Source organism: Manis javanica, chromosome 2 (assembly GCF_040802235.1).
Source record: "Manis javanica isolate MJ-LG chromosome 2, MJ_LKY, whole genome shotgun sequence".
Lineage (NCBI taxonomy): Eukaryota > Metazoa > Chordata > Mammalia > Pholidota > Manidae > Manis > Manis javanica.
Window position 1 is genome coordinate 8,807,645 of NC_133157.1, and position 7,880 is coordinate 8,815,524.

Below are 7,880 nucleotides of genomic sequence, written 5' to 3' on the forward strand. Positions count from 1 at the left end.
TTGCTGCCCAGCCCTGGGGCAGAGTGTAAGTCACCGGCCAGGTGCCCCAACCCTGCCCCCAGGCCGAGCCTCCCCTCAGGCCCTGTCAGTCTGGTCTGCCATCTGGACTCCCTCAGTCCACCGCAGTCCATCAGACATAGTTTAAGAGCCTCAGAGCTCCAAGGGGAGAGGCAGGTGGGTGTCCCTGATTCTTTTTTCTCCTGCGAGGGTCCAGGAACACTGCATTGGCTGTGTTCCCTCACAGGGGCAAAGGCTTCAGCCCGCTCACCAAATGTCTAACCCAAGCTGGCATGTTTCCAGGTGTAGACAGAGGGCATAGGCAAAGGGCGTTGGCCAGAAACATGGAGACCCAGTGTTCTCACACAGAGAAGAGATGGCTAGCTGGAGCAGAGAAAGAAGAGAAGAGACAGACGTCTCTGGGGCCAGAGTGGAAGGGGGTGGGTCTCTCCAATGGTGCAGAGACCAAGGGAGCCCAGAGGGAGGCAGCTGTGTGGGTGAGCTTTCCCCCATTCCACGCAACATCCAGAGCAAGGTAGAGGCAGGGAGAGGAACCAGAGTAAGATGGAATTTTCCCTTCCCCCCACGGATTAAGAGCTCAGGATCAGGAATGATGCTGAGATACAGAAAAATAAGTACAGTTTTGTTCACTGCACAAAACAGTTTTAGAACTGATACTAATACTCATAACAAATAGATAAGTTTTTAATGTGACAGAGGCTCCAAGGGGTGAGGAGGAATTAACCAAGTAGGGGACCGGGGTACAGTTGTTCCAGCAGAGGGTTCAGCACACGTAATGTTTCTGAGGAGGGAAGAAGTATAGCTTGCTGAACACCCGAAAGAAAGCTAGGCTTATGGAGAACAGAAAACTAGGGAAGAGGTATGCAAAAAAAAAAAAAAAGAAAGAAAACCCAAGAAATTCTGACCTGTACACAGGAAAAAAGCAAATCGAAAGCCCCTGACATTGGACTTACTAGACAAAGGCTTCAGTATCTAAAGGCTACTTCAGTTATGGCCAAAGAGCCCAGGGAGACCCTGCTCAGAGAACCAAAGGAAACCAAAAGAAAGATATCTTACCAAACAGAGACACAAATAAAGACATAAAGATGTTATAAAAAGGAGCTAAATAAAAATTCTGGAGTTGAAAAATACAATAACTGAAAGGAAAAATTCCCTAGAGGATATCAATACCAGATCTGAGCAGGCAAATGAAGGAATCAGAAAATTTGAAGATAGATCAGTTGAGATTATTCAGTCTGAGGAAGAGAAAGAAAAAAAGGATGAAGAAAAGTGATCAGAGCCTATAAGACTGGGGGGACACTAAAGGTATATCCACATCTGTGTAATGGGAGTCCAGAAGGAGAAGAAAGAGACAAAGGAGCAGAAAGAATGTTTGAGGAAATAATGGCTAAAAGTACTTCCCAAATTTGATGGAAAACATGAATCTACACACCCAAGAAACTCAAAAAAACATCAACTTGGATAAACCCAAGGGATCCACAAGGAAACACGTTATAATCAAACTGGAGAAAGACAAAGACAAAGATCCGGAAGCAGCAGGAGAGAAGTGACCAGTCACACACAAGGATCTTCAGTAATATTATCAGAGACCATGGAAGTCAAAAGGCAGTGGGATGAAATATTTAAAGTTTTGAGAGAGAAAAAAATTGTCAGCCAAGAATTCTATATTCTGCAAAACTATGCTTCAAAAATGAAGGAGGAAATTAAGAGTACCATGGACACCCAAAAGGGGAAAAAGTAGTCCCTCAGTGAATGGTACTTAAGAACTGCAAAAGAATGAAATTGAACCCCTAGTCCACACTATATATAAAAATTAAACTCAAAAGAGGTTAAAGACCTAAATATAATACTAAAACTATAAAACTCTAAGAAGAAAACATGGTTGTAAATCTTCAGGACTTCATGGATTAGGCAATGGTTTCTTAAATATGACACCAAAAACACAAAGGAAAAATAGATAACTTGGACTTCACCAAAATTAAAAACTTTTGCACATCAAAGGACATGATCAAGTGAAAAAACCACAAAATGGGAGAATGTATTTACAAATCATGTATCTGAAAACAGTTTAGTATCCAGAATAAAGATTTCTCATAACTCAACAACAAAAGATAAAGAATCCCAATTAAAAAGTAGGTAAAGGATTCGCAACAACATGGATGGAGCTAGAGGGTATGATGCTCAGTGAAGTAAGCCAGGCGGAGAAGGACAAGTACCAAATGATTTCACTCATATGTGGAGTAAGAACAAAGGAAAACTGAAGGAACAAAACAGCAGCAGAATCACAGAATCCAAGAATGGACTAACAGTTACCAAAGGGAAAGGGACTGGGGACGATGGGTGGGAAGGGACAGATAAGCGCGGGGAAAAAGAAATAGCGCATTACGATTAGCATATATAGTGTGTGGGGGACACAGGGAGGGCTGTGCAACACAGAGAAGACAAGTAGTGATTTTACAGCATCTTACTACGCAGATGGACAGTGACTGTGAAGGGGTATGTGGGGGGACTTGGTGAAGGGGGGAACCTAGTAAACATAGTGTTCTTTCTGTAATTGTAGATTAATGATATAAAAAAAAAGTAGGTAAAGGACTCGAATAGACGTTTCTCCAAAGAAGATAAACAAAGGGCCAATAAACACAGGAAAAGATATTCAACATTATGAATCCTTAAGGAAATGAAAATGAAAACCACAGTGAGATACCACTTTAAGCTCAGGGGACTTTTATAGTAGTAATTTTTTAAAATGGAAAATAACAAGTGTTGGCAAGGATGTAGAGTACTTAGAACTCTAATACACTGCAAGTGGGAATATAAAGTGGAAAACAGTCCAGCAGATCCTCAGCAAGTTAAGCATATGACCCAGCAGTTCTACTCTTAAACATACACACAACAGAACTGAAAACATATGCTCACACTCAAATTTTCATAATAGCAATATTCATAGTGGCCCAAAAGTAGAAACAATGCAAATATCTATCAACTGAAGAATAGATAAACAAAATGTGGACTATCCATACAGCAGAATGTTATTCAGCCATAAAAATGGATGGTTCTAATCCATGCTACAACAAGGATGAACTTTAAAAACTATACTAAGTAAAAGAATCCAGTAGCAAAAGATCACATATTATGATTCCATTTATATGAAATGCCCAGAATAAGCAAGTCCATAGATACAGAAAATGGAATAGTGGTTGCCAGGATATGGTGGGTGGGGGGCATGGACAGTGACCGCTTAATGGATACAGGGTTTCTTTTGGGGGTGATGAAAATGTTTTGGAATTAGATAGTGGTGATGGACTGTGAATATACTAAAAACTTCTGAATTGCAGGCTTTTAAATGGTTTATACCATTTATAGAGAGAGCAAGCACAGTGCTATAGTAAAGCAAAGAAGGTAAAATAAGAATGTGTAACTTGCTCGAAGAAAAGGGTGTATAGGTATTCTTTGTACTATTCTCATAACTTTTCTATAAATGTGAAATTATGTTTTAAAATAATGACTTAACATGATAAATAGATGTACAACAAAATGAATAAAGTGCTCATCAGGGGGAGCCTGGGAGAAACACATGACTCTGTGCATCTGGGCAGAAAGAAGTCAGAGTGAAAAGGAGAAGAGAGAATGGGGTGAGTGAGACAGGAGGAACCATGTGGGCCTGGGCCTGAGTTCTCCTCTGCGAAATGGGTACAACAGCACACACATCCAGGAGTTTGCGTGAGGACTCAGTGAGGTACCACAAGAGCAGTCTAGGTTCAGAGCCTTGCATGTGGTTATGAGCCCCATCAATAAGGATAGTTACCGTGACAGTTACTCAATGCTTACAGAGCACTTAGATATACACAGCACTATCCTCACAAAAAACCTTATGAGGAAGGAACTACTATTATCAACACCCCCAATTTATGATGAAGAAACTGAGGCACAGGGAAATTGGCAACTTGCCAAAAGTCACAGAGCTTGTAAGCGGTGGGACCAGGATTTGAGCCCAGGCAGTGTGGTTCAAGGGGCCTCTTTAAACAATGTAGCAATGCCTCTAAATGACCGCCTGGCCTTAGGGGTTTGTAGTTTTGATGTTATAGCCTTATAGTCACAACTGCATTCAGCTAGCCTCCCAAAATACTCAACTAATCAATTTCAGAATCCCTTGCTACAGTCTCTGAGCTCTCACTTCTCTGTTCAGCGGGGACAAGAACGCTGAGCTGGGAAACAGAAACATAAAGCCTCTGTGGTGATGAAACGTATGGTGGGGTAGAGGAAGCTGAGACCCGGATGGGACTGCCTCCCACCAGCTGCACCAGCACTGGGCTGGGGCAGCCTGCCTGGGAGGGTGAAAGGTCAGGAGAGTATAGGGGTGCAGAGCAGTAGGGCGGTACTATGGCTGTGCTGGGTGGGTGGGTACTAGGGTCTGAATGTTTATTTCCCCCAAAATTTTATGTTAAAACTTAACCCCAGGGTGACAGCATTAGAAGGTGGGGTCTTTGGGAGGTGATTAGGTCCTGAGGGCACAGCACTAACATTAGTGCCCTTCTAAAGGCACCCGGGGAAGCTCTCTGGCCCCTTCCACCATGTGAGGACACAGTGAAAAGTCAGCGTCTGCAACCGGGAAGCGGGCCCTCACCAGAACCTGACCATGCAGGCTCCCTGATCTTGGACTTCCAGCCTCCAGAACTGTAAGCAATACATTTCTGCTGTTTATAAGCCACCCGGTCTATAGTATTTGTTATTACAGCCAAACAGACTGAGACAGTGGGCTAGCCTGAGTTGGGCTTGACTGGCAGGGATGGTGGGCTGGGACGTGAAGGGCAGACACAACCTGAACGCAGATGCTCATAAAAACAGTTACCATTTTTGAGCATTTACGCAGTGACTACCTCCACATTAAGGGCTTACCGGCATCATTGTGTTTAATCTCTCAGCAACCTCTAGGGAGGCATTATTATGCTCATTTTACAACTGAGGAGGCTAAGGCTCAGGTTGGTTACCTGCCTTCACCAGGGTCACCCCGTACACAAGAGACTGAGTGGGACCCAGGCTTCTGACTCCTGCCTGTACCTTACGCTGTCGAGCCCAGCACCGACACATGGCTGAGTGATCCACTAACCACGTGCTGATGGAGTATTTAATGGAAAGCCACTCAGGGTGTCAGGTAACCAGATCTCAGCCCAGTACTCTCCCCTTGAAGTCCCCATGGAGGCTGGCAAAACCTGAGGGTGACACAAAAGCCCGGAGACTCTACGGAAATCTCTTTTCTCTCTGGCATGGCTGACAACAGCAAAGGGCGGCTTCTTCTGGAGCCTTGCTCACATGCTCACCAAGCTAACAGCCACAGGCTGGCGGGCCCTGCCCCTAATCAGCTGCCTCCATGCCTGCCTTTGGTGGCTTCTCACGCCCTCTGGGTCAGAACAAATAGGAACCTCATTAGCCCCAGGAAGCACTCATTTTAACCACAGGTTCTGGGGAGCATGTGTATGCTTGGAAGGTACAGGGGTTTATTACGTTTATGGAAGTAACACTTAGATAGACAAAAGAGGCGCGCAGCCCAAGGAGGGAACTTGGGGTCACAGGGAGGGCAGTCAGCAGCCCTTCCAGCCCTGCCCTGCCTGGCAAGCCTGCCTCTTTCCCTGTCTCAGCTTCTGGCTGGCACAGCGCGTCCACAGGAATGAAGGCCCTTCCTGCCCCCTCTTCCAGCTGCTGCCTGCCTTCACTGGCCTCTGCAAAGGCCCTGAAGCCCCTAGCCTGAGGTCAGTCACCCCAGCCAAGGCCAAGGGGCTTTATGTCTCCCAGTAACAGGTCAACTGCTCCAGGTGGAGCGCTGGGCACCCCCAAGCCCACTTTGGTCATGTTAGCTGGTTCCCGGGCTTGGTACCTCTTCATGAACTCTGCTGACGCCATGTGTGGGGTCATGCCCACATCTTCCACCTCCAAGGACAGGGGCTCCAGCCACGATGCTCTCTCTTCCTCCATACACAGGCAACCTGGTGCAGCCAAGCTGTTTTCTGAATATTTTCACTTCTTCCCTTCCAAGCAGCCTCCTTCGGCTGCTCCGTGGTCTGAGCCCAGCTGACACACAGCTCTGCCCTGCCCCCTCCCAGGAAGACCCCAGAACCACGGGACCAGACTCCCCATTTACTGGCACTCTAGTTTCACAAAAGCCTGTCAACATTGGCTCCTGGACCAACTGAAAGAGCTGGACGGTCCTAGCCGGAACAATCTGAGCAACAAAATAAAGGAGTATTGGGATTATAACCCAAAGGATAAAGTACATGTCCAGGAGCCCATTCTGGTGCAAATAAATGACTGAATTAATAAATAAAATGGGGGACAAGAGATAAACATCCTGTGCAGAATTCCAAATAATTTCTGTAGATACCCCGCCCTTGAGGAGGTGGAGCAAAACTGCCCACTCCTTAGGTGGGGGCTGTGCAGTGACTTCCCTCCAAAGAGGACCTGTGACAAAGGAGAGGAGAACCTTACCCTGGAGAAACGGGAGAACACACCTCAGCCAGGCGGTCAAGGTCAATGTCAACAGTGATGCGGTGGACGTGGCCCTTGACCTCTGTGGTCTTCTTCCCTAAAACCCACAACCCCAGGCTAACCACGAGGAAAACACCTGGCAAATCCCCGGAGAGGGACCCCGTGAACTCCCTGAGCAGCGCTCCTCACACCTGTCAGGGTCATCAAAGCCAAGGAAGGCCGAGCAGCCGTCAGCCAGGAGGCGCCCAAGAAGACGCGGTGATGAATGGAACCTGGTATCCTCGACAGGATGTTGGGGCAGAGAAAGGGCATTCTGTTCAAATCAAGGAAATCCGAATAAAGCATAGACTTGAGCTAATAATTATGGATCGATATTGGTTCATTAATTGTGACAAATGTACCATATTAATATAAGATGCTAATATAGGGAAAACAGGCTGTGGGGTCTATGGGAACTCTCTATATTCTCTCCTCGATTTTTCTGTGAATCCAGAACTCTTCTAAAATAAAACACTTGTTAAAAAACACATGACTGGCTCCCAGGTCCCCTGTGGGCTGGCTCCTCTGGCCACTCCAGCACATACGTGCCCTGCTCCCCAGCTCCACTGAAAGCGTTCATACTGCTCCTCCACCAGCACCATCCTCCGTGACCTTTGGCATCCGACTCTGTTTGCAGCTCTCGCGTCCGGACCCCGCTGCCCCTGGACTCACAATGTGGCCACTCCTGCACCTCCTGCTGCTGCTCTGGCCTTCGCTCCTCTCCCACGGACCACCATGGTCCCCCCAGGACCACCTCCTGGCCCCTCTTCTTCGAGATACCCACCCCTCCCGGCGAGTCGTACCCAGACGGGGGCTGGGGTCCTAGCTGTGCATCTCCAGCTCAGGTGGCGCTGTGGCGGCAAAGACATCCTAGTTCTGGGTGTCTCCTTGTGACAGTGAGCTGTGCATCTCTTCAACTGCCCCACACGTGAGCACTCACCCTGCCCTAAGCCTGTTCCTCCCTCTCTGTCCGGCCTCAGTGAGTGGCATCACCACCCTCCTGGGGGCCCAAGGCCGAGTCCCGTGTGTGGTCCTGGGCTCTTTCCACCCCTCCCCCGCGACATCCCATCTGATCCCGGATCCTTGAACGCCAGCTTCTTACTGCTGGAGCTCTATGTTAAACACCCTGCTGTTGTCACTGTCACCGTCAGCCTGGACATCCACTCCAGCCTCCTGACTCCCAATGCCAGCCTCCTCCATTCCCTATACAGCAGCCAGGGTGCAACTGTAAACTGCCCATCTGACCCTGTGGCCATCTGCCTGCAATGCTAGGGCATCTCAGATGCCTCAACTAGGCACGCACACCTCTTTGCTCTCTCCTTCCTCTGCTTTCGCACCTGCTG

The 7,880-nt window shown here is 47.5% G+C and overlaps 1 long non-coding RNA gene across 1 annotated transcript; it reads left to right on the forward strand.

Annotated features, from left to right (window-relative positions):
* The first annotated feature begins 4,262 nt into the window (after positions 1-4,262).
* LOC118969971 (uncharacterized) lies at positions 4,263-6,834 on the forward strand. The gene is made up of 3 exons (XR_012123533.1): positions 4,263-4,358; positions 4,558-4,694; positions 5,995-6,834. It is a non-coding gene; the product is annotated as an uncharacterized lncRNA (long non-coding RNA).
* The last annotated feature ends 1,046 nt before the right edge of the window (positions 6,835-7,880 follow it).